At 40.5% G+C, this 23,500-nt stretch overlaps 1 long non-coding RNA gene across 2 annotated transcripts in view; it reads right to left on the bottom strand.

Annotated features, from left to right (window-relative positions):
- LOC108895904 (uncharacterized) overlaps positions 1-23,500 on the bottom strand; it is a 229,066-nt gene that overhangs the window by 28,856 nt on the left and 176,710 nt on the right. Inside the window, exon 4 of one of the 2 annotated variants that reach the window (XR_007815071.1) lies at positions 13,404-13,592. This is a non-coding gene — a long non-coding RNA (uncharacterized LOC108895904). Of the gene's footprint in view, positions 1-13,061; positions 13,593-23,500 lie in introns of those variants that run through there. The other variant, XR_001963042.2, reaches the window with a different exon arrangement.

Below are 23,500 nucleotides of genomic sequence, written 5' to 3'. Positions count from 1 at the left end.
CACCATCAAATTATGCTTTGATATTATTTGAATCTTTCACACTATACTGATCAGAAGATGAATGAAACTGCACTGCAAGCCAGCACCTGAATCATTTCTGCAGTCTCCCAAACAAAGGTTGAAGGTAGGGCTGCTCACTGAAAGTCCACACCGTGATTCAACTCACAAAATTTTGATTCAACAATGCACTGCAGGAACAACAGTGTGTCAAGCTGTAAACTTAACAACTGAGTGTTGTCTTAAAATGACCAAACCACAACACAAACTGTGATGGAAGCACAGACATGATGAAAACGAAGGGCAGAACTTCTCTTTTCTGTTGTCCACTTCAGAACTCTCAGCTCTGGTGTCAGGTGAGTTCTGCCTGCCAAGAGCAGCATGCCTGTCGTGGGAACATGCACAGCTAAAGCTGACACCACTGGTGTTATGGCGAGTTAAAACCAGCTGACAGCCCTGTCTGCAACCCAGCAGGAGAGACACTTAACAGTGAAGTAGGATTTCATGACTGGGCTATGACCAACACAGCAACTTCATGTCTGTATGAAAAACAAGAACAAATCTTTGTTCTGATTAATCTTACAAAACTCTGAGTAGGGATGAAGCCCTAGCTGTAGGTTGGATGGTCCTTAAAGGCTGGGAATAATCTCACTGTGGAGCTAATGTGAGAAATGGTTGTTCATGAGATGAGATCCATGAGTGTGGACTGGCTGCTACTCACAGACAAGTTGTCTTGTCAAAACAATGGCCATCAAATCAGCTGTGTTTGATGCCATTTCTGCTGACGTGTTCCATGCCAACATAGTAAATGAATAGACACTGAGTGTTTTGCCTGAGGACCTACACTTCTCCACAGCCATTGAGTCATTAAGTCACACAGGGCCTAGTCAAGTGCTACGTCACTAATTTTATTACAATTCATAATAAAGTAATTCTTGTTTTGGTGAGGTTGACTTATAAGCTTGTGGTCCACTCATTTGGAAATCACTGGTCTGAAGAGGTCCGACCTGACATGTTTTTGGACATGGGACTCAAATTTGTGACACATCTAGTCCACACAGCCTTTAGGTGAGTGAAATGAAGAATGGGGATTGGTGTTGAAATGAACACTGAGTTCATGCTATGGGCTACAGTACATCACCCAAGCTCAACAAAGTCAGGGCTGTCAAAGGGTGCTGGAGAAAGGGGCACAATGTTACTGCTACAAGAGCTATTTCAAAATAGGGGACTCTTAGATAGAAATACACAAAACTATTGAATAGGTAATAGGACACTCAGAGCCTCTCTCTGCTGTTCTTGTGACCCCTCTCTCCTTGATAAAATATGATTCTCCAGTGCAGAGTGGGTACAAACAGCCCTCATGCTGAGGCACAAACTAATCATTAGCAAATGGAAAGTGCTATCAGCTCTTGGAGTAATTGTGTGGCACAGCCAGCTTGGCACAATAGAAGCCTAAGGTAGCGTGTCATTTTGCTTGATGATTGGGGTAGAGAATAGTTTTTATACAAAGGGCAGGAGTTTCATATCAGGGAACCTGATTAAATGTAGACAAGTCGAGTGAGAAACACAGGCAGCTGTAAGAGCCAGCTAAAGCTGTTGAAATATTTCAGTTTTAATAGTACCACTACAACAGTTTATAAAAGGCATTATGTATACAATTGTGCATTCAGTAAAAGGCCCTGGTGTCCTTTTTTCTTTTCTCATCTAGGTTTAAATCCAGATACTACTCTCTGATACTGGCAAAATTTGTTTTCCAACCATACGACCTCCTGTTGAAGGATGTGGCAGATTGTGCACTCAGAGAAATAAGGGCTAATTACAACCATTAGAGGTCTCAGTAACCAGAAAAGATATTTCAGGCTATTTTGCGTGACTTGAGTTCAACCTCAGGGTTCAAGGTCTTGACTGTCACATCCGCACAGAAAGAAATTGAGCTGTGCAATAAAATTAAGATTGCTCTTTGTTTAATCTATTTGCTGAACTTATTAGTCAATTACTCAATCAGTCAGTCAACAGAAATTAATCCAGAATGATTTTGATTATCCTCTTAAGACATTTGTCAAGCACAATTGCAGATCATTTGCTGGTTGAAGTTGTCATTAATCAGACTGAAAGGACATTTTATTTTACTTCATTCTTTCAGCCTGAAACCATGTTTGTTAGCAGATCTGTTGTTTGCAAGGGCAGGGCTTATTTTTTTTAAGTTTGTTGTTATGTATGTTGTGAGTATGTAGTGAGTGACAGAGCCTTCCAACCTAAATCACAGACTTTGAAGTTGTGGTTGCAAGGGGCAGTTAACTTTTTACTGTTTCAAGATGATTGAGGAAATATTCAAATTGTAAGAGCTATTTCTGCCAGGTGACTTACAGTAACCTGTACAGCTATGGTCTATGTAGCCTGGTAGCTTGCAAGCTGTTAAGGAAAATAAGATAATCATTTTCCAGACTTCTGATCAACTGTTTCTCCATTTTTCTCTCAGAAAAACTCCCTACAGGTATGAGACCAGATGTCCACAAATCACTGAACAAATCTGAAATGTGGGCAGTGAACACACCTGCATTTGGAGCTTCAAACAAGCAATTTCAAGGCGTCTCAATGGGCCCTGTGAGATCCTAATGGGTATTTGTCTCTGTTTTCGGATTTTTTTTCCAAATAATTTATTGGAAAACAAATAATCAACAGTTTCCTCTGTGATGAACATAATGATGCTATTATTAAAGAGAGTTTTCAAATGAAAACTAAGTTTTTAGGTAATATGGATGAGACAAAACAGACTATGTATATACAGGCTATATAAACTTCTAATCCAACAAAGTTTGCAGTATTGTCAGTCAAGTGCAATGTATGTGCAGGGAACAACTCACATGCTCAGAGAAGTGATGATCCACACTGAAATTAAAAGTCCCGCAGAGTTAGCCAACCAATTTAATGCAAACCAGTTTGGTTTGTGTATGACCAAGGCTGGCACTGGTTGCGCAAGATTTCATCAGGGGACCCACGGTGCAAGAGGCATGCAGAGCTCTTTGAAAATGCACACCTCATACCACCATCCCATCACCATTTACAGGCAGCACATGGAGGGCACACAGATGTCCTGTCACCCTCAGATAGTGGGAGGGATTGAATCATCTGAAAGGAAAGGCCAAAATTGCACTGCACAACCTGACTGTTACGAGCACACCTCCTGCTGTGTATCTCTGCCCACCACTGCACAGCAAAGCTCACAAGTCACCAATACAGCAGTGTTTGCAGATGAGGAAAAAATATGCATCTGCATCATAAAAATACAATTTTATTATTATTATTTAAAGATGAGCTCTTCCAGCCTTCTGTTAACACTCAATGCTCAATGTCAAACAAACCAGGATGCTTTGATCTGCAGGTTGTAGGAATTCTTTTGTGAATTCAGTGCTTGTCTCCATCTGCAGCAGCCTCAACATACTGTAAATCGCGTTAGAAACTAAGGTGAAGAAAATCAATAAAATTCTACAGATTACAGCCCTGAACATGGAGGCCCGGCTGTGTGTGGAGAATACCACTATCTCTGGCCTGCTAATGGCTGCCTGTCCCTTGAATTACAAGAGTGGAGAGACAGGGTACTACAGAGTAAAGGGAGAAGGTTTCTCTACTCCTCTGTGCCAGGACACTTAGTTATTGGGCAAATGCAACAGAGTGCCAGCACTGGCCAGATCAGTGAATCATGTTATTGGAGTATTTAGCTGAGGTTAGCCTTTTATCAAAGAAAGAAGTGCATCTCTAGGGATGACATATGTAGTAGTACACCTACACGTATTTATTCGTTCTCTCATCCAGTGGCAGTATCATTCACTGAAGTGCTCTTGTTAAAACAAATAAAATGGCATTTTTACTTGCTTAATGTGATGTATTTTCTGTTGAAAAACAAGACTTATTGTAACACAGAGAGGGCTCATTCTGAACTGTAAACCAGTGGAATATTAATTAAGAAGAGAAAAGCTATTAGATTTGATAGGAAAGGCAGTATTGCTTAAAAATTTGTGGGGGCTTTATTCAGTTGATTTTAACATGCAGTGTTGTGGTCAAGTCACTAAACCTCAAGCCTTGAAATTGAATAATGTTACAGTATTAATAAAGTTATCAATATCTTATGCCAAATTACTATGGCCTATTATAAAAATACTAATGAAAAAAGTCTGAGTCCTGGTCTCCAACTTCTCCAACTTCTCCAACTTCCGAGTACAAATGCAGTCAGTGCTCAAGTCTGAGTCCACGTCTGACCCGTTGGTCTTCAAGCCCAGGTAGAGTCAAGAGTCGAGTCAAGTCAAGTCAATTTTTATTTATATAGCGCCAATTCACAACAGAAGTAATGAGGAGTTTTTACTTACTTGAGTCCCTGCCCTCAAGTAGTGGAGTAATGTAATGTAATGTATAATTCTCTGTCAACATAGTGCTACTTTGTATGAAACCTCTCCAGGAAATAAAGGTTTCAATTTAATGGAGTCTTTTTAAGTCATGTGTCTCCAAGTTTATAACTAATGTGGTAATTAAGTCAGAAGGTTTGTATTTTTTTATCATATTTTGGTGAAAATGTGAGCGTTTTGACATACTGAGCAGACATGCAGAGGAGCAGCAAGGAAGTTTATTATGCAGCAGGAGTAGTTTTAGTAACTTCTAAACTGACCACACTGACCTGACACTGACTGAAGAATTCAGCTGGGGTAAAGTGCTGGGTAGTGATGAATGGCAGGACAATGTATACTGTGAGATGGCAGGCCAGGATATCATACTACATAATATAATCACAAAATATCAACTATACAACCAAAGCACAAAACACTGGCTATGACTCCAAAAATATTGTCATTAGCCTCCTTGTACTGATCATCATCTGTTAAAACCACTGAGTGCTGTATCACAGTGTGTGTACTCATTCTTTGATGTACACAGTCATTTCCTGAGCTTTGTTCTACCTGGCTGTGGTCTTCCTCATTACACAGGGGCCGATTAAACCACACTGCTCTGTGGATGGATCAGAGAGGACGGATCAGGATGTGCGGGGGTGGAGCCACTGAGGCGGAGTGGAGATAATCTAACACTGTGCCTTCACGCCTCGCTGTGGCTTCTCTTATTAGAATACTGTAATAGCTCTTCTAATGAGCTACACTTTACTGCAGACTGATAATGCTAAGACAATGTGTACACACCACACAGAGACAAAATTACAGTTAAGACCTTGGATGAGTCTGATGAAGTGTTTGATATGAGCTGTGCTTTTGTATGCCTGTGTACTGTGTCTGCACATACAGCTTCACTGCTTCAAAACAGAATTAGAAAAGGGCAAACAAATGCACAATGAAGTCAAGAGTTTCAAGAAACAAGTCCTTGGCTCAACTTTGTGAGATAAACATGCAGACCAAACATCACAGCAACATGACAGGGCACACAGCGGGCAGTAAACAACCTCGCCTTTGCAAAGTTTTTAACGTGCAATCATACCCAACTTCGATCTAAAATTCTCAGCAGTTGTATTCCCGCCAAAATAACACCATCTTGAAGCAATTCAGTGCAATAGTATTGCAACAAACCGTACCTTTTTGAAGCTTATATTTTCCTTTTGTCAGTTTTTGTTGTAACAGACTAAGGGAAAAGTTTGTGGTGTTCTCTTTTAAAACATATTTACTTATTTTCCAGACTGCATCACAATGTGAGGTGTTCTTTTTTTTTTGTCCACAAAATTTGGATAACTGGAACGTGGAACTTTACTGGCGTCCATTACATTCAAACCAAACAAGTTCACACAACGCTGATTCAGTTTATCAGTGGCAGGTAAATCTCTCTGTATTTTGCAGTACACTAAAGTTGTAAATCTGACATCTGGGGCGACATTGCTGCACTAGCCCACTAGTAGCAAAGCATTTCTTGTCAACCGAGCAGAGCAAAAATGAGCAGCCTACAGCAAAAGATCTATGAAGAGTCAAAAAGTTTCTGATGCTCCAGATAAAAAGAAATAAACTTTGTCTATCTGCCATGCAGTTCCCAGATAACCACTGACTCTGAGTAGAGTCGGGCTCCAAACCAACAGGTCACGTTTCTTTACTGGCCCAGTTCAGTCTGTGGACACTAAGGAGTGGGCTGTGTCATTTGGACATCATGGTCAGTCAGCAGAATCATCTAAAAAATAGTCTCAGTTTCATTTTCGTTTTTTTAATATTTGTTAATCAGATATAAATAAAAATAACCTATTTTGTATTGTTAACAAATTTGTAGGTTCCTGTACTGGCACTGGAAGCAATTAAAATTTATTCCACTCTGTACATAAACAATTATTCAAAACAATAGCAATGTAATTACTCCCAACAAAACAGTACTGTAGAAAGCAAAGCCACACCAACAATTATTCTAGTGTATGCTGAGGCTACGGCTTATCACACCTAAACTTCATACAATAAACAACTTTTTGTCAAAATTAACATAAATAAAAGTAGTAGTAGTGAGATTACCGTACTACTGCAAGATAACAACTTTCAACCACATTCCAGTAAGAAATTATCACAGGTTTTGGAGCCAATAGTTAAATGTATAAGTAAACCAATGGTACTGAAAATAAAAAAGTGAAACATTTTAATTTGTACCCTAATTAGGGTGTACAATGAAAAATCATCACAGCTCAGACTGCACTGACAACTATGGTAAACAGTCACTTAATTAATCACCTGCTCAGCCATGTGACATACAGCAATGCTGGATGCTAACATACAGTATTTCCTTCTTTCCCCTCGGCCTCTCTATGCTGTGCAGATGAAGATAGCAAGGTGACAGGGTGGCTGGGGAGCGAGGCAGGAGGTTGAGATGGAGATCAGGTTTTTATAAATCTCATTTCTGCTGCTGATTTATCAGCTCGCCCCGGTCCCTGTCAGCCACACACACATGTGACCAGCATGGCAAAAGGCTAACTCATTAGTCTGCCTCATCACAGTGGGAGGTTTAGCAAGCGAGCACTCGCACACCAACATACACACACTCTTTCTTTTTGTCTCATCCTCTTTCCTTGCCTATTTCCTATTCTCCATTTTTTACAATCAATCTCTTCTACCTTTTCCTCATTTTCATCCCTTTCTTCTCCTTCATCATCTTCTTCCTCCCCTCTTTCTTCCCATTCTCCAGGTCTGAGTGGTGGCCTCTCCATCCAGGATTTAATTAAAGCAGTTTAAATGGCCAGGGGTGATCCTCATCATGTCATCCCCTTCCTTTTCTCTCTTCCTCTGGAGGTTAATATCAGACTAATCCACTCTTACCCCCCCCTAAGCCCTTCCTCAATAATGCATGGCTTCTCTCTGGCCACCTAGAGTGGCTGCCTTCAGCGCAGACAGAGCTTACAGGGCTCACATTCACACTGTCAACGATAGGCACACCCTTATCTTTATATGCTGAATAGACCTACAGTATGTTGCTGTGTTGACACCAGCCCTGCAATTGGCAGTTTGATAGGGCGCTCTGTTGCGATTGGTGGCCTGGTTTTTTTATGCCGGCAGGCTGCTCATATGAATGACAACTGCAGGATCAGGAAGCACGGCTCGTCTTGAAACAGAGTTTGAGATGATTCGCTTGAAGCAAGAAAAATCTGTCAGATTTCAATAAAAACTATTTTGAGAATGTAATTCTTAAGCAATATTCTTTTCTTTCAGCCTCCTAAGCAATATGCTTTCAGTCTTGCTTGCTTAAAATTTCTTCAGAGGTTGGAGGCAGCCAAAAAAAAAGGGTCCTGTCAGTTGTTCTGTTGTAATTGCTTATTTCAAAAACCATAGCTACACTACAATGCATAAGAGCTATGCTATTCACAAACTCTGAATTATGTGAATGAAAATACCTCTAGGTGCTTTTTTATGTAAGTGTCTGCAGGACACCGGCAGTTCTGGATGACAATCTGCTATTAAACCAAGCCACATCTAATGACCTTTTCACCAATGGCTGTGCTCGTATGTGTCTGTGTGTGCGTGTGTGTGGGAGGAGAAGCAGGTAGTCTTGGGGCTGCTAATGAAGACAGGGATATACACGACAACTACCAATTAAAGTTGTCAGAGCCACAGTGTTTCCCAGGGTTTGACAGTCTCCTCGCACAGCCGCTGATTTTCCTTTACATGTCTTGTGGCGCAATTAGAGCCTGGTGGGTGTGGTTGGACAGAAATTACCTCACGTGCCCATTGTCTTTCCCTCCATTATCGATTTATAGACAGCACTGTGTGCGTGAATGCAGCGGCAAGCACAGCACCCATCAAGCACACATGGTCTCCGGGAAGAGTGCCACAGCCACCAATTAAATACACACTCGGGTTCACATTTATGCCAGAGAGGACACGTGCGCACACAATATCACATAAGACACACACACCATTTAGTGGAGGTTATAATCTTTACCCCTGCAACCCACTCTTCTTCTAGTCTCCCTTTTCAGTAACCATGAATCATCTCCTCAGAGAATTAAAAGACTACATGGGAGGTTTCATTTGCTAACCAGCATGGCTAATAACCCTTTCAGCCACAGCCACAGCCACAGCCATAAATATCATTTCATGGCTGTTCTACATAATTCATGATAGTACAGTTGATAGGAAGCGATTACCACTTTACCAGACTGACCTTACCCTAATTAAAGTCTCCGATTCACATTATGAGAATTTATGATTAGGGTTAGACTGACACACTGGGCCAGGGGTAAAGGAACAGTTCGTCATTAAAGGAAAAGTATACACACACTTGTCAGTTTTGTAGGTACACCCAGCTAAAACTAATGCAGTCTGATGCACATAACATTGATGAACGTGAAACAACAGCACGTCAAGATCTCACAGTAGGGATCTGCAGCCGTTCCACCTCGCAACTTACATGGCATAAAAATTGTCTGCTGCTTATGTGTTGGTGCAAATATTAGAGGGCACCTTTAGAGGTCTTGTAAAGTCCATGCATCAGGGGGTCTGGCACCAGGGATCGTCATAATATTTTGGCTCATCGGTGTAGTCACAGTTAAGCTTCTGTTCATGCAAACATGACACTTTTATCCTTTCATAATTCAGTGTTTTGTGTCAGCTTTACATATTGCAACAAGAAAGGAAAAGAAACTGAAAGAAAGAAAGCAGGAATTTTTCCCCACTTCACAAATTATTCTCGATACCAAACCAAACTGTATGTATGCGAGGAAAAATAAAAGAAAGCATCCTTTTAAATCAGAGCTCTCTCATCGGACAAGAGCCATAAAAACAAAAAACAGCTCATGACAGGATATTTGACACAGACAGCGGCAAATCAATATTACTTTTATACAACTGCATTTCTGATAAAAATCTGAATTTCTGCATCATATGTTCTTAAAAACAACAAACAAACATCTCTAAATACTACTGTCATGTTTAAACTTGTATAGTCAAAATGGTTCTAATGCTCATTTGCAGCCAAACAACTTTACAGCATTATTTTGAGGGCTTGACATTTTCTTTAGAGCTCCAAAATGGCCAATAATGTAACCATAAAATGACTTCAAAAAGCTAGTGCACTGTAATCAATAACTCTGCACTGCTGGACCCTTAGCCCAAGTGTTTTCTTTTAGAATTATGCTTTCAGTTATCTGGAAAAATTTTATGGTCCGTCACAGTCAGTTTTGAAGAAATGTTGGGCTTAGGGCCACAAAAACACTTGGGTCAGTCCTGTTTATTGATATTGTTGCTTTTATTTCTGTTGCTATGATCCTGGTTTCACAGTTAAACATTTTAGTGTCAGAGTTTCAGAGGTTTTTCCACACTGACAAGAATAAAATTGAAATTAAAATGGATCTGAAGATTCTGAATGTCTGCACAGAGTACCAGCAATCCAACAAACAAAAACCCAGAGAAATCTTAAGTGGTGAGACCCCTACGGTAAACTAAAGAGACATAGAAGACTGAGAGAGAAGAAGGTAAAGGTTGAAACGAAGCTGACAAAAAGGGGGTGAGCGTGGAAGAATTTGGAGGGTAATAAAAAGGTATGTGGGTCAGGGTGAGTCTAAAATGAGAACAGAAGAAGAAGAGGATGAAAAGCTTTCAGCAGGTGATTTTGCATGTGTGTTTTACAGAGAAAGAAAGAGAAAGTAAAGAGAGGATGCTGAGTCAAGATGAAAGCATAGCCTTTTGGGAATGAAATAATGGTGACCAATGCATTTCCTCTTGGCAGGATAGACCAGTACAGGCAGGTGTGTGTGTGTGTGTGTGTGTGTACTTTGAAGTACAGATTTTTGAAGGGGAATCACTGACTTTTTTGGCTGGTATCTGCACTAATTTTAGGACAGTCTGTAAGGACGGTGTAGGTTAAGGGTTGCAGCGAAGCAAGTTTAATGTTAGAGTTACAAGTTAAAGGTTATGTTTAGTATTGAAGCTCAAGTACTACGCATATTGTAAGTTATTTCCTTGAAAGGTAAAATTTGAAAATTGCTAATTATATATACTAATACTTTGAACTCTTGCAGTTTGATGTCAGTTAACTTTTTATAATTTCCTGACTGTAGACTGTTCCACTGATGTAATAATACCCCCTTTATTTAAAAAAAAAAATTGTTCACTGAGCCCATGCATCCAGCTTTATGGAACCATAAGACATTCACACTGGAGTCTTTCTCTCTGAACTAAATATATACAGACACTGGACTTGCAGGTCTACCGCTGCCTCAATCAGTCAGTTTGTGTTATTGTGTGGTACTTTTATCCTGTAAAGGATCTGAATAATTCTTCAACCACTGAAAGTCACACAATAACACAAACAAACCAATCAAGGCAGCGGTATTCCAGCACGCCCTGTGTTCTTCTGTTTTTGTCGAATGAGACCAGTAGTGACATATAGCGATTGTTCTGATTAAACAAAATGGATCTTAGTCTTTAATAAAATGGTCTATCTCTTCCCAGATTCGAAAATACCAGAGTTACCTGTTAAATCTTTTGAAAATCCAATGACTTTGATCTAGGAATATACTTTAGTCAGATATTATATCAAATATCGTATTGTTGTAATGCTCTTATTACAATCGCCACATTAACTTGGTTTGGAAAAATCTCTACTGAAGCCCCACTTTTTAGTTTTTCCCCATTCACATATGAGCTCTAGTGCAGCTTTAAGTTTTAACAGTAAGAGGAGGAAGTTCTCTGAAGAATATTAATACATCACTGCTTGTTTACATTGAATTCCTGCGGGTGTATTTGCACATTCACTTGTGTGTTTTTGTGTGTGTTTGCCTGTCAATGATACTGAGACTGAGAATGCCACAGCACTTGGGTAAATGCAGACTTTCCTGGGATTGTCCCTTTGGTAGGACTCCACATTTTTTATGCCAGTGGTGCAGTGTCACACAGTGGTGGTAGTAAGTATATTTATGACAATAACTACAATTCCAAGTCACTTGTACTTGAATGTTTTCCATTTTATGCCAATTTATGCTATTCAACTACATTGATTTTTAAGTGTAATTAGTTGTGACTAGACACATCGAGATTTTACATTTCAAAAAAATGATGAGCATACAAAATATTCTGCCTTGTTATAGATTAAGGAGCTATTTATAAGTATTGCTATAACTACACTGCCAACGTAAACACTTACTTTGAAAAGCGACTCACTGTAGCTCTCAGACTGCCCTGAAAAAGTAGCACAGCTCAGAGGACGTATTCTAACCTCTTGTATTGTCAACGCAACAATGTCTGAAGCTCTCGGCCAAGTAGCCTTCTCCACCACCCGCTCCCGGCAAGGAACCACATTCAGCTGCAGAGAAAACTTATTAACAGCCCCTTTAAACTACCAGTATAAAGTAGTTAGCTCCACTTCAACTAGCTACAAAATTATGCATGTGCATCCTCCTCTGCATCAGAGCATGAGATAGAAACAAACTATGGGGTTCTGTGGTCAAAGAGGTACATTTAAAGCTGCACTCAATATTGTTTATGTTAACCATGGATCAGATGAAGTGTAACATGAAAGATGTTGCTTACAGTGTCTCAGTATCTCACCAAGAATTTTCAATGACTCTTCAGTTCCCCTTAGCTCTGCATTTTTCATCTGAATTGTTTTGGTTTTACTGCCTGCAACTTCACTGTTTTGGTTTAGCCTCGCTGCTCCTATCACTCTCGTTTCCAACCACAGCAGGCTTCTGTTTTCAATTGACTATACTCTACCCAACACCAAACAACTGACAGACAAAACTGCAAACTAGCAAGTGGAACATTTAACTACAAAAAATTTTTCTATTGATGTATTGCAGCTTTTACTCAAATATAGAAACTGAATGCTTCTTACACCCCACAACCAAAGCATCATGGCAAGGGTCCAGTGTCTTGCCAGCATTTACTCAACCCTAACTGAGCTGGAGTGTTCAAGTTGACTCCAGATAAGCAATGTGAACACACTGGGCACTGCATGGCACGAGCGGAGGGGCTTAAGACCCCCAGCTAATTTTCTATTTCATTCACAGGATGACTGAATGCTTGCCAAAGCGTTGCACAAAACCATCACCATCCAACCCAAACAGAAAGCCACATTATCTTGCCACTTAGCACATCCAAGGGCATGCAAAATCCATTTTTTCTATCACTTTAACACCCACAAACCATACACTGTAGTCACTCTTTTGTACTGTTTGCCCATAATTTGTGGTATAAAACAGGGCCAGAGGAGAACAGTGTATTGTCTTGAAACTACCAGGTAGAGAACATGATACAATATCTAGTTTATGAGTCCAAATTCTTGCCTTCCGGGGTTGCTATGACAACTTGAACGATGCTGGCGGTGTGTGCTGTCGGCGGTGGTGGCAAGGTGGTGGTGGTGGGGTGGTTGTATGGAGTTACAGTTCCCTCCCAAACCTGGGGTACTCAGGATAAACGCAGCCAATCAAAAGGGGATGTGGAGGTAATGAAGACTAAGGCGCTGAGAGGCAGGGAGCTTTTAGAAGCCACAGTAATGCTGAGCACTTCAGACCTGTTCTCTCCGTCTTCCACAGCTCGTCGGATTAGCCGGCCTAGTCTCTATGGAAACCTTGCCCCACATGCAAACACTGAGCGCACACACACACACACATCATGAAGATTTTTATTTCCCTCAGTTCAAAAAAATGAAACAGGATAATTTAAGTGCTACTTGTGATTTCCTGGTTTTTTGACATCGCTTTGCCTCATGGATGTGGTTATAGAGTCATCAGCTCTACTGAGGGAAAACAGGCCTGACTGCAGCAGACAGGCACATATATAAAGTCTGACTTCTCAGGCCTAATGCCTCTCTATTCAGTGTGCTCCACAAAACTAGTGCTAAAATGTTCTTAGGGTATTTGAGAAAGAAGATACACAGTCAGGGAGCGAGAATGCGGCCTATCAGCTGAGGTATCTCACTGCAACCAAAATCTACAGGCTCAATTAATTTCTCACCTCAAGGTATATTCTCTCTCTCTCTCTCTCTCTCTCTCTCTCTGAGTTGATCCCTCCTCATCCGCTGAACGTTGTAGCCAATAACCTTTGCTTTCCCAGTATAAGCTGCAGCTGAAGGCAGCGGTTTCATCGAAGAGGAAGTGCAGCTATTTGGAGCAGAGCCAGACAGGCAGAAACCACCCACAGCATCTGAGGACACACATGCAGGGAAAAACAAAGAACAAATGCAGGGGTAAGGTAACACATATTGAAATTTATAAATGTCTACTAGTGTCAGATCAAGTATAACAATGTAGGGGACAATACTGAGTATTCATTAATCATCAAACACTAGTCGGTCAGTGCAATCTGTCTCTAATACAACCCTTCAACATTCTGAAATGATTCTAAAGTGACATTTTGATTAATTTCAGTGAAGTTTGCAATTTTAGATGTTATCCACAAAACTGGTTTAAAATGCTCAAATTAAAAGCTGCTTCAAAAAGACTATCAGTGAGAATCAAGCATCTCACCCACTGAGACAGATCTGATTCACATCTTGATACACGAACAACAAGCTGTTGCAGCTAAATGTGTGTGTTGTGCTGTGATTCAACACAACGTGAAGCAATAGTCTGAACATTTCCATGGTTATTTTGTTATATTTCTGCACATGCACATTAATAATTCTAAATAGTTTAAACAGAAATGTATCTACAAACTTTACAAATGAGAGAAAGAAAGTAGGTTGTTGTTGAAACGTAATATGTCTTGGGCTTCAGCAATTATTTTCATTATCATTTCATGATTATTCCAATTGTTTGTTCTATAAAATGTCACAAAACATTAAAAATGTAACGCCAATGTGATGTCTTTGAATTGCTTGTTTTGTCCGACCCAACAGCAAAATATTTGAATATACACAGTTTACATTAATAAAAAAGCAGGTAAAAGTAGCAAATCCTCACATTTGAGCAGCTGAAACCTGTGGATGTTTAAATGTTTTTGTTTAAAAAATGACTGATACATTAATACATTTTCTGTTGATTAAGTAATCACTGAATCATTTCAGCTCTAAATGTGCAGGTGGTACAACATGAAAGTCAGAATTTTGGTCCTACATGTTGTTGGCTTTTTGAATTTTAAACTAGAACAACAACATAAACAAGAAGTGTGTGAGAACTGAGAGACTAGGGTCCAAAATTCATCCAGCAGGCACACTGCAGTGCTGGGATTGTACAGTTGAGTGGTTGGGATCATGTGACATATATGAGCCTTGTTTTCCTCTAAGGAATACACGAGAGAAACACACAGTGTGAAAGGAGCATCATTAGGAATCATTAGATGCTGAAAAAATTACACGTGCAATGTCAGGATTTACTGATTCACTTGTATCTGTTTCCCATGACTGCCACCCAATTTTGCCCAGCACAAGCTGTTTGCATCTAGCTATTCATATATTAACCAACAAGCCAGTTGCATCATTACATCCCTATATGTAACAGATTCATACATCTTAAATAATTGCATGTAGGCACGTCTTCACACAGCACACATGAAGACATGTAGAGGCGCATTAGTTGGAGAGGACGAGAGGAGGATCAGGAGAAAGCAGAGTCGTCCTTGTGTCTCAGGAAGCTTTTCATGTCCTCCAGCAGCTTTTCCAAGTTGCTGAATTGCCTCCTGCTAACGTTCCTCCTGTCAGCATCTGATCTGATAAAAGTGAGGATTCAGAGCAGCTCATCTGTGCCGCTCATCACGATAAGACTCGACTTCAAAAAAAAAGGAAAAAAAAAAAGACTGGGCCGGGTCTCAATCTTGAAACGTTCAAAAAAAGGACCCTGGTGACAGTCCACTCCTTTTGTCCGCAGTCAGCTCGGCTAGACAGTAATCTGCGGCTGTGTCTGCCGCTCACCGCGTGGGCCTTTGAGGTTCAGACTTTAGGTTTGACCTCGCAGCTATAAGCTTCCCACCAGGGTTCAGCTGTAAGCAGTCAGAGTGTGGACAGTGGATAGAGAGGAGGACAGACATGGGGCCATATGGCAAACCATAGATAAAGACAGGATCAAACTGTGTGGCACAAAGACTACTGTCAGAATAAAAGATGCTCGGTACACAGCTCTTAAATCTCTGTTTGATAATCACATCGCCTGTACTGATCTATCAGAGATTATAAGGTCCCTCTGTTGTGTAACTCTCATTATGTTCTATTATTAATTGCCTCTATCCTCACTAAATATCATATTTTTTACTCCTATCAATTTTTCTGCTGCTGCTGTGACCCTGTCTCCCTTCAAGCATCATTTAAGTTTTATCTAAAATAATCAAATCTAATTAACACTTCAAGTATAGTCACTTAGTGGCTCGTTACATGTTGTTAATTGTGTTAAATATAGTGAATTGGCACCGAGCCACTTCAGCTATATCTACTGTAGCTGTCAATGTTAAATATGTTAACTATCTGTTGTACTGTGGAAACTGTCATTAAAATTGCACTCCGTTCATCATATCATGTACAGAGTCTAGGCCCAAATGAGAGGCTGTATTACTGGCGAGTCAAAGAGCAGGTTTTTGCTGTTTTTTGACTGACAAGCAAACACTGATATGTCCATAAAAAAAGAAATTTAAAAATGTACTTGACAGCAGCAATTTCAGCAAATAAGTACAGACTTCCAAGCAGTGAAGAGATGGTGAAATAAATAAATCCAAAAGCAGTCAAAATTTGGAAAATGTAAACATATTTTTATCACCTTTCAATATGAGTTAGGATTTTATGTATGAGTGATACATTTTACTTAAAACCATGTCATCTTTAACGGTGAGGTGACATTTTCATGCTCTGTTTATCTCATATCTCAGCCATTTTGAGATCAGAGGAATACCAGACTGTCCCTTCCATATTCACCCACTTGTTTATGTCATTCATGCGTGCTCTCACACGCAGCACAACTTTAATGTGACACATGACCACATGTACTTTTTTTTGCTTTGTGCATCAGCATTGCTGGACTCTCAGTCATTCACTGCTGCTGTGCCACAGGTCGACCAGCCCACTGGGAAAAACCTCCCGCTGCGCCAGATGGCTCCTCAGCCCCTGCTGCCAAAGTCTCCATGCTACATAATCATAGCCAGCTGGTTTGCTAGGTAACAGTGAGGTCAGGATGGCCAGAAGTAGTCATGGCTGTAGTCATGAAGTATGTATGACCCCCGACTATCATAGTTTACATAGTGAGGTACACAGTGAGTCAAGATGTCTCTGCATTATTGTTACAGCACTATCTCTAGCAAATGTGACCATTTTGGTTTCTCATCAATTTTAAAATGAAACACCAGTTCATGTTAATAATTTCATTTTCCAATTCACACCTATAAAAATTACTTTCTTGTACAGTGCAGTGTTGTGGCAGCCTGGAGCAGAATGTTTTGATTGAATACAACACAACCAGAGAGATTCTGAGAACACAGGCTGAATCTTTATCAAGTTAAGATAGTGCCTATTATTTTAAATGTTTGGACCCATTAAGATGTCTACAGCAGTCCCTGGTGGTATAACAAACCTGCAAGAACATCGATATTGGGTGATTCTGCAAAACCTTAAGATTATGTCCAACAGCATCGCTCTCAAAATTCTTTCCTTATCTGCACATGGCAACTACGGTATGGTTGAGGTTAGGAAAAGGCAGCGTTTTGGCAAATAAACTTGTTAGGGACACTTAAGTTTAGGGAAATATGAGGGGTTATGATTAATAAAAAGCTGAATGTTAATCATGGGTCTCTGACAGGATACATGAGATTCAAATGTACATTACGGGCACTGGATGCAAAATGTGATGTGCAGAATCAGACTAGGGGTGACTACTAGACTGGATCCAAAACTCTACATTAGTAATAGTTGTGGTGCTTGTCAAAAGTAAAGAAGTTTTGATGGTACAGTACCAGTTCAGTGGCATTTTTACCCTAGAGAATGTGGGATTGAGGCACTGATTGTGGTACGCCACAGTTGTCCCTGTTGTAGGAGTGAAGTATGAAATGTTGAGCAGTATGGGGGATGAGGGTCAGAGTTGCAGTACTCTGCAGTAGTCACGGTTGTATGAAATATCCGACAGTGTTACGGTGGTGCTCCGGGCCTCCGGGAGAAGAGCTCGGTTCGCTCTGCTGGGGGATCAGGCTCAGCCAATCAGAACCATTCCACATCATTGGCCAGGGCCATCTCTTATCTAGCAGAAGTGGAGAGGCTTTCCCTACTAATGCCACCCAGCTTGCTAGATCCTCCATCCTTTGCTTCACCACTTTCCTCCTCTCACTAAACCACTACCAGCTCTCTTTCTCCCCCTCATTTTTTTTCATCCTCACTTCTTCTCTCTGATGCTGTCTCTTCTGCCTCTTTCCATCCAGCAAAGCTCTCTACTCCACCTCTCTTTTCTCTCATCTATTACACTTCATCTGCCTCTATCTCTTTTCATTTTTTCAGTCATGCGTTTTTTTTGCAGTTATTGGTTACGCATTGCTGAGGTGTGTGATAGACCTCTATACACTACACTGGAGAAATAGGCCTGGTCACACTATACATCTGTGCCGAATTCTAATGGATGTGTGTGTATGTGTGTGTGTGTGTGTGTGTGTGTGTGTGTGGGCATATGTGTCTGGTGATATAGTACAGACAGAGAATGACAGATGAAATTAGAATAGTGGGGACATTAAGTGCTTTTGACTGGCTTGATATTGCAGACGGGGAGAAAAGAGGCAAATCATAGAGCTGATGATCCCCCCCACACACACACTTCTTCCTGAAAAAGGAAGAAAAAAGGCAGCAGGCACAAAAGAAAAGAGGAAGCAGGCAATCATGTTACTTCTAATCTGTTAATCTTTTGCTTGGAGAAGGAGGTGGGGGTGTTAAGTGGACATGGGGGCCGCTGGAATGAAATATATTGCAAATGGGAAAAGACACCAACAAGAGATCGGTGCTCGCAGATGGAGACCCTGCTTAATCAAGACAAATTGCAGATGGGGTTGGATTTTTATTCTCTGAGAAAATAGACTAAAGCTGCCATCCGCAAAACTGCTACAGCAGTCCAAATCAACAAGCACACACGGAGGAAAAAATAAAAACACTACTAAGAAACCAAAGATGACTGCACGCATACCAACAAGCGTGCAAACACCGAACAAAGATTCTCACACGTGACTCAAAAGCTATTATTGCTCACATACTTCTAACCTTCTTAAAGGTTAGAGAAGGACAAGTCATGTTTTAAATGTTGAATATCAGTGTTAGGTACTCTAGGCATCAAACAGCACATTAAAGCACTGTCCCCAGTCATTCAAAGCACGCCTAAGGATGTGCACGACTCCTCCAGCTGCCATATCCCTCATGTCACACTTCCCGTTCCTGTACACAAATCAACAACAAATTCCCGTTTATTTATTCTTGCATCATCACAGCGGCAAATTGCTTTGTAAATGGCACAGTTCCCTCAGCCTCTCCTGTAAATACAATGTCATTGGCGATGTTAATAATCCTTTTGTTTGCTTGACCAGGAGCTCTCGAACGCCGCCCGTTTCCTTGATTCAATTACTGTGGTTTAGGGAGTGGGGAGAATGAAGGCTGGACCTTAAAGCCGCCCGTGTTAATGACATTCAAATTGATCACTGCCACATGTTGCTATGGTGTGGCCCATTTAAAAGCGAGGGTAATGAAAAGAGGAGCTCTCCATTATGGAGAGCGTAACTAAACATGACACCTCCTTGCTGAAATTACAAGGCCCGCGCACGCCACCGCATGCATGTAATTCAGCTTGGATGTGGCCGCGCTGGAAGCAGCTTGGAAACCGGGTAACCGCAGAAAACATGCAATCTGGAGCATCGTCATGCTTCATAGACATGCTGATAGCCAGGAGTATGTGTAAGCATGTGTGTTCATTCACCCAGGGTAAACATTGGAGGAGGAATTATGTACCACAAAGGAAACCTGTAATAAAGCTACATTGTACAAATGTTTTGGGCTGTGAGCAGTGACTGCAGTGGGTCATATATATAACCCACAAAACTTCGCTTGTGGCTGCAAAATGTATAACAAGTGAGTGCAGGAGCAGGAACAGAACAACAACACATGCACAACACCAAATAAGTGAAAGGAGTCTTCAGGGAAATATTCAAGTCCCCAGAAAGCTGGGCTGCTTCTGTCATTTTCATTATAGCTAATGGTCCCCAGTTTCCCCTCAGGGAAGCACCATAAAACCAAATTAATTTTGTAGGTATTTACCACAGATACGAGGTTATTAGAATACTACTATAGGGTTAGGTTACCATCTAGTCTTTCTCTGTCATAATGGCCTTTTAGCCATCTGTTGCAACATATGATGCAAATCACATTATTTTCTTGACAGTGAGGAATCCTCTGAAGTTAAACTGATTAAATATGTAGGTTAAAATAATTAAACATGTTGCCATCACTTACTTATGATACACAATGGAAGAGGGTGGATGAACCTCTGGCAAACTGAATTGTCTAAACTAGTCATTGCTTTGCCGCCTTTTGAGAAAGATAAAGAGGTTTTGAATTTCTACATTTTTGCTGCTAGACAGGTTAAAGATTGAATAACCACAGACCACGCTAAAAAAGGAGAGGAGGATTTTCTAGGAAAGCAAGTACTTTGATCAGCATTAATACTTTGATCACAAAGTGAGCGTAATTTAGCAACTGTTGTTTTGGCAAAAAAGGAATGAAAGTCAGAATTAATGACAAGCTTCCACAAACTGTGCTGTATATGTTTTTGAAAATAAGAAATTAATTGAGGTTTAGAAAACGTGGAAAATACAACACAAAACTTGTTAAACCACTCTGACAAAGATAAAGTGGACAGTGACAACTGGAACTTGTTTACTTTCAAATATATATCAATACAGTATATATCTTGCAAGTCAGTATCCTACACTACACTACAGCTGTTAATCTTTGGTGTTCTTTGGCACGCAACTTGATGCTTCAACTTAGCTGCCATTCATCTTGATGAGATGTCAGCCTATAATGGCACTGTAGGAAAAAAAAAACTGCTGATGTATTTGAGCAGGTTGTGCTATCTACTGTTTGTTCTTCACCTTTGACTTCCCCACACTCTTCTTTAACCAAATTTCTGTTTCATGTTGTCCCAAAATCTGCTCACCTTGCATCTGCTCTTCACCCTACAGCAAATGCTAGAGCACCTCATGCCTTCAGTGTTACTGGAAATAATTTCAGGCAAATGGCCATTTAGAGCTGAATGGAAGTGGTTTGAGTCTAAAGACATGTAATGGATGGTATTTTATAATTTGCTGAACAAAAGTTATAAATGTACAACCAGCAGTACGTCTCTCAGGGACCTACCAGGCTACTTGCCAGCAGAATGATGCTGTCACACATAAGAGCCCACAGGGGGAATGCCAAGCACTGAGCACAGGGCCAAAATGAATAAGGATATGTTGCATGCATATGAATCATACTGAAGATGTGTATGAATGATAATGAATGATAGTGGGTTGTTGAGCCGCTGAGAGATGGGCTGTTGAACAGGATGGGTGAGGGGAGGGAGTGTTCATAATACAGTAACTGAAAGTCCAGAAATAAGCTTTGCTTACATGTAAAAAGTCAGCTACCTACAGTATTACACTATGAAAATGAGCAAATGACCACTGGGGGGCAGGGGTCAGAAGGCAAGGTCAGCAGAGGTTTTGCAACATCCCAAAACAATGGCAAAATGTGACTACCGTGGCTTGTAGCCATTATGTTACAAAATAGGACAAGGCTAGCTGGTTAGCATGCTAACTCCAGTAAAAGACAAGAAGTGATAGAGATAGAAGTAAAACATTGGCATTGTTTTCCACAGCCAGAGAGAGCTCTTAATGAGTAAAGTTTGATGCTGAACTTGTAATGTTTCTTATAGATGTAATCAGCTGTAAATATATTTATATTATCTGTAGGTACTGCACCAGAATATTGATTTGGCATCTGTGTTCTTGTCACCTTCGGTGCAAATCTCCATCCTTGCACTACACCTGATGCAGAAAAAAAACAACCCATCTCTGCCCAACCTCTGCCACTCACCCTTCTCTCAAACTGCTTGCTTTTTCTTCTGTGAACACATGTATCCATAATTCGCCCAGAGCGTCTAACGAAGCAGCTCTTTGAGTTGCTCACAAACCTGTCCCCGGGGACCTGAACCCACAACCTCTCGCCTGCAGAGCAGTGGATCTCCCTCAGACAGTCCTGTCTCCCTAACCGCTGAGTAAATCTTAGCTAAACGCTGTAATCACTCCAGTTGGACAAAACCTCCTAGTAATGCATTGGTCAATACTGGCCTCGGGGCTAAAGGGGACGCACTAGCATCAATGCATCTCTGTTTACTGGACAGGCAGTCACAGTCGCAGACAGTCTTTACAGAGACACCATGTCCCTCATAGGGAGGGAGGAAGAGTGAACAGACGCATCAGGTCACTTTTCATCTTTAACTCTCCCTTGGCAGAGAGACAGATGAAGAGAATCCTCTGTTCCCAGATGGAAGACGTCTGTGTGCCTCTATTTAATGAAATGGCATTAACGCCAACGTTGTCCAACCAATCAGAAACCCAGACAGCTGTCATGTGACATCTGGGATAGATAGCCCATCTCATAAAGTGCTTTTACATCACAGCCCGCCCGATGAGAGCAATATCATCACATTTATGAGAAAATAATGATTTCTTCTCTGAATTTATGAGCATCTTGGAGAAAAAAGGTTTATATGAATTATATCAGTATGAAAAAAGAAGTGGGAGAAGAAGGGGGAAAAAAAACACTCCCTTTAATTTGTTTTTCCCCTCAAGGGAATAAATACAGCTCTGTAATATCAGGCATAAAAGTCAATCTTGTCGACAAAGAATAGCCCAATTAGTTGAGGTAGGAGGAGACGAAACAAAGGAATCAAAGCAGATCAATAAGGTAGATTCACCCCTGCTCTACGACCAGCAATCAATAGCTGCTCTGAGAGACCAACGGCTAACCTGTCCGTAATCAAGAGGTAAACCTTCATAACTGCGGCGCTCACCGAGGGGGATCTGTACATGAACACAATCATCTGTTGGTGATAATGAAACAGCATTTGTCCTGTTGGACACATAAACAAAATATTAAAGGTGATTTTCATTTAAGTACTCACAGAGGACTGCAAGAGGGGAAATATACTTGGTGCTACTGTCTGGCTGATATGGGCTTTTACTGATCGTTATGTGTGCAAATCTGCAAGTAATTCTCTGGAGTAACTAATTTGTGCATTTAATGGGATCTATATTTTGTATTTTGAGTCAAATCTTTATTGTCAAAAGGGCATTTAACATCATTTACATCTAGAAACCTCTATTACCAGTGGTGGCTCTGACTAAACTTGCACTTGAAATCAGAATCAGGCAGAAATAAGTAAATAAATAAAAAACAAGTGTTGATGCTGGTGCCTCCTTAAATTTGATAATTCCAATAATCTGCCAGAGGCTTCATTTAAATCACATGTCTTTCAGTCAATTGAGAGATGACATTTTTCAATTCCTCCTGGATCATTTGTTCTCAAATGATGCATGATAAAAACCTTAAGCTGACAATGCGCAGTGAGCAATAAAACACAGTGTGTCAGCTGTGCCAGTGTTTTCCAAATGAGAGAGTGATGGCTCCAAACCAAGCACTAAGTGCTACTGACAGCGCTCCATTAGGCTTTCATGTTGTTACTGTATGTAAATGTGTACATACTAGTGTAGTCCAGTGTGCTTTTTCAAAATGTAATGAATTTACAGGTCATTCTGTGTCACATCAGATAAGGTTGTTGCATCAACATCTCAGATTTTGTTCAAACCTTGTCCATCTTATGAATGGGTCCCAAAACCAAGGTCTTGTATGTTTTCATATTTTTTTAGCCCTCAAAACCTCCTTTTCTGAAAAGCCATGTTTGGGCATTAACATCTTGAAAAGTAGAAATCCTAGCCTCATCAGACTTTTTTAAGGAAGGAAGACAGGTTTGTACTGCATGTCTATTGATTTTCCACAAGGCTTTAAATACTGAAGATGGTATGAACCCATTTTTGCACACAATCATTGTTCCTTTAAATCCATTTTTTTT

This window comes from Lates calcarifer, linkage group LG18 (assembly GCF_001640805.2).
Source record: "Lates calcarifer isolate ASB-BC8 linkage group LG18, TLL_Latcal_v3, whole genome shotgun sequence".
Classification (NCBI taxonomy): domain Eukaryota; kingdom Metazoa; phylum Chordata; class Actinopteri; family Centropomidae; genus Lates; species Lates calcarifer.
The sequence above is the reverse complement of the archived record's forward strand: the minus strand, read 5'-3'. Positions and strand labels throughout refer to the sequence as shown.